A 4023-nucleotide genomic window follows, 5' to 3' on the forward strand; every position below is an offset into this window, starting at 1 on the left:
AGTCCGAAGCACACTTCTTGTTGGCCAACACATCGGGCTAGGAATCCGGTACATCCTCGGAAGTAAAGTTTACCTTGAATAATTATGAATTTGGCAAGCTTGGCCATAGTCAATTTTCCAACTTTGCTTCTGAGTTGTTTGAAGACTTCTCTTCTCCAGTCCTCTGGAAGGTCTTTGTCTTCGGGTATTATTGAAGGCTTTGTTCTCTTCTTAATAACAATTGTCGCCTCCTCCTCTGGAATGTCAACTCTTGCCCCTAATGTTGCGAGGGCATCTGAAAACTTGTTGTCGGAGCTAGGCACATGCTCTATTTCGACTTCCTGAAATTTATCAAGAAGCCTTTAGACTGTTGTTCGATATGTGGCCAAGGCAGGCTCATTTAAGACGAACTGTCCCAAAACTTGCTTCACTATCAGCTTTGAGTCCCCCCGGATTCGAATCTTCTTGATACTGTGCTTCTTAGCTGCTATCAAGCCTAAAATAAGAGCCTCATATTCAGTTTCATTATTCGAACAATGCAAATCCAATTTATAAGACAAGTATAACTTTTTCCCACTTTTGCTTGTAAGGACTATCCCGGTTCCTCTTTTCCCTCCGGCTGCTGCTCCGTCAAAGCTCAATGTCCAGAAACTTTCCTCGGAAGCCATAGCTACATGCACTTCTCCTCTTAATTCTTCATTCACTGGTTCATAGTCACCACTTGGAAATTGGGCAAGGAGATCGGCTAAGACTTGGCTTTTGATTGCCTTGGGAGCTACACATGTGATCTCAAATTCACCTAGTGGTAACAACCATCTTGCTACCCTCCCGGTTAGAGCAGGCTTGTTGAAGAGGTATCGGATTAGATCACTTCTAGTAACAATCTGAATCTGATGTGCTAAGAAGTAATGTCTGAGCTTTTGGGCTGTGAATACCAAAGCTAAACAATGTCTCTCTACCGGTGTATATCGGACTTCTGTTCCTCGAATCTTCCGGCTGATGTAATATACCGGGCGTTCTGCTTCATTTACATCTTAGACCAATAATGCCCCTATGGACTTGGGGGTTGAGGTTAGGTACAACATTAGAGGCACCCCGAGCTGCGGGGCTATCATGGTCTGAGGCGAGGTCAAGGCCGTCTTGATTCTCTCGAAGACCTTTTGGTGCTCCTGGTTCCACTCGAACTTGGCATCTCCTTTTAACAATGAGCCGAAAAGGGCAGAGATCTCTGCAAGTGCTGGGATAAACCTTCGAATATAAGACACCTTCTCGAGGAACTTTTTTAACTCCTTCTGAGAATGCAGAGGAGGCATTGCTCTGATAGATTTGACATTGTCTTCATCTGCCTCGATACCATGCCTATGTATAAGAAACCCCAAGAACTTCCCAACCGTTACCCCGAAAGCACATTTGAGAGGATTCATTCTCATTTTGAATTTCTGGCACCTCTTGAATACTTTCTCAAGGTCTCGGAGATGGTCCTCTTCTTTCTTGGATTTCACCACTAGATCATCAACATAATCTTCCACTTCATGATGGATCATGTCATGAAAGATTGCAGTCATAGCCCTTTGGTAAGTTGCTCCAACATTCTTGAGTCCGAAAGGCATGATTGTATAGAAGAAGTTTCCGAGAGGTGTTCTAAAAGCAGTCTTTTCTGCGTCTTCTTCAGCCATCTTAATCTGATTGTATCCGCTGAATCCATCCATGAATGAGAACATCTGGTGTCCCGAGGTGGCATCCACGAGGGTGTCGATGTGAGGTAGAGGGAATTCATCTTTCGGGCAAGATTTGTTCAAATCTCGAAAGTCTACACATACTCTGATTTGACCATTCTTCTTCTTTACTAGCATTATGTTTGCTAACCATGTGGAGTACTGTATTGGCCGGATGAAACAGCCTGTTGAAGTTTTTCAATCTCTTCCTTAATCTTCTCTTCGAGATCTGGATGATATTTTCGAGTAACTTGCTTAATTGGCTTGGAGTTTGGGAACACATCAAGCTAATGGGAGACTAGGTCAGGATCTAGTCCGAGCATTTCCTTATATGACCAAGTAAACACATCTGAGTACCGACTTATCAACTTTAAAAACTGTGATACCCCTGTTCCATAGTATGCTAATTGGTCCTTAAATTGAGTATGATTATGTGTTTACCATGATTTTATGTGCCATTATGTGAATATATGTGATTTTGAAGTTTTATCTGTTCACCGTAGGAATATCTGTTTGAATAATCAGCTTTGGAAATTAAATTGAGGGCCTTATCGGCCACAGAACCCGAAATTGATTACGCCATCGTGATTGGCATAAATTTTAGAGCTTACGGTGAAATTTAATTAGAAATTGATTCGGGTTAGATTAAATCGATTAAATTGATGAATAATGCCAAATTGCTTTATTATTATTATTATATTGTGAGTGGGGATTTATGTAAAGGCATGTTACACTCAATTCCCTTCCTTTAACTTCATTTGGGCTAATCAACTCTCTAGAGAGAGAGGCAAGGCCGGCTGTTAGACTGAGAGAGGAGAGAATTGTGCAAATTTGGCCTAAAGCTTGGGAGTCTTGGAGATTTAGCTCAAGAATTGACTAGAGCTTAGGAGATCAAAGCTTCTAGGTGAGTAATTCTTGGAGTATAGTTTGTTATTTTGTGTGTTCAAGCTAATTTGGTGATCAAGAGTAAGGTTAAAATGAAATTGGGTTGTATTTGTTAAATTGAAGCTTAATATGTGCATGCATGTAGGAAATCACCCTGATATTGCATGTTTGAGCACAAATGTGTATAATCCATGTGAAATGTTAAAGGAAACTCATGTCTTGATCACCATTTGTGTTACCTAAGTTGAGAGTGTGGGTAATTCATCACATGCATGTACAATTTGAGAAGCTATGAGCTTGAATGCATGAGTTTGTTATGTTGGTGTTGAGTTTGACATATTTTGGGACATGCATGTAGATAAATCAAGAAATTGAGCTCTATAATGTTATAATCTTGCATTAGTACCATGTTGATATGATTACATTGAGATTTGAGCCATTGCGAGCAAGTATTGTGGCTTGAAAATCGAATTGGAGCTCAAGAACACATTTTGGGTTTTTCAGAATTTTGAAGTCCGTTCGAGCGGGGTAATGGCCGCTCGAGCGGGAAATACGTGCTCCCAGTGTTTTTTTTCTGCAGACCTTGATGTCCGCTCGAGCAGGTAAGTCCACGCTCGAGCGGGGAGCTTTGTAGGATGGACTTCCGCTCGAGCGTAAGAGGTCACACTCGAGCGTAAAAATGATACGTCCAGAACTTTTTGCAGGCATGGCTTACGCTCGAGCGGGGAATTTCACGCTCGAGCGGGGAGCCATGTAAAGAGGCCTTATGCTCGAGTGCCGGATTAAACACTCGAGCGTAAATTTCCCATATCCAGTACTTTTGTAGGGCTCAGGGGTCCGCTCCAGCAGGTAAGTCCACGCTCGAGCGGGGACCCTATTTTCTGAAATTTTGTTCATGCATTCTGTGATTCGTTTTCCGTTCTCTTTCATTTGTAAGCACTCTTAGGCATATGTTAAGCATTGTAAATGAGTTAATGAGATAAGAACAAAGCCTAAAGAGGAATATGTGAATTAAGGAACGGATTGAATTGTTAGTGACCCTTTTGTGTTCACGAAACGTGTAGGGTCAAGCTCCAGGGCAAATTCACAAGCCGATCACTGTGAGTAATATTAATATTTGAAAGCTTGTCAATGTCCAATTGTTTATTCCCTTATAAACTTTATGAATTGTTAATTGGGATTGTGGACAAAAGTCTGACATGAATGAATGAATGGACCGAAGGTCGTTTTGATGTAAATGAATGGACCAAAGGTCGTTTTGACATAAATGAACGGACCGAAGGTCGTTTTGACCTATATGAATGGACCAAAGGTCATTCTAACATGAATGAGCGGGCCGAAGGCCATTTTGACACGAATGTATGGGCCAAAGGTCGTTTTGACGTAAATGAATGGGCCAAAGGCCATTTGATAGAAATGAATGGGCCAAGGCCGTTTTGACAGA

Source organism: Camellia sinensis, chromosome 4 (genome assembly GCF_055761805.1).
Source record: "Camellia sinensis isolate YWXY chromosome 4, ASM5576180v1, whole genome shotgun sequence".
Lineage (NCBI taxonomy): Eukaryota > Viridiplantae > Streptophyta > Magnoliopsida > Ericales > Theaceae > Camellia > Camellia sinensis.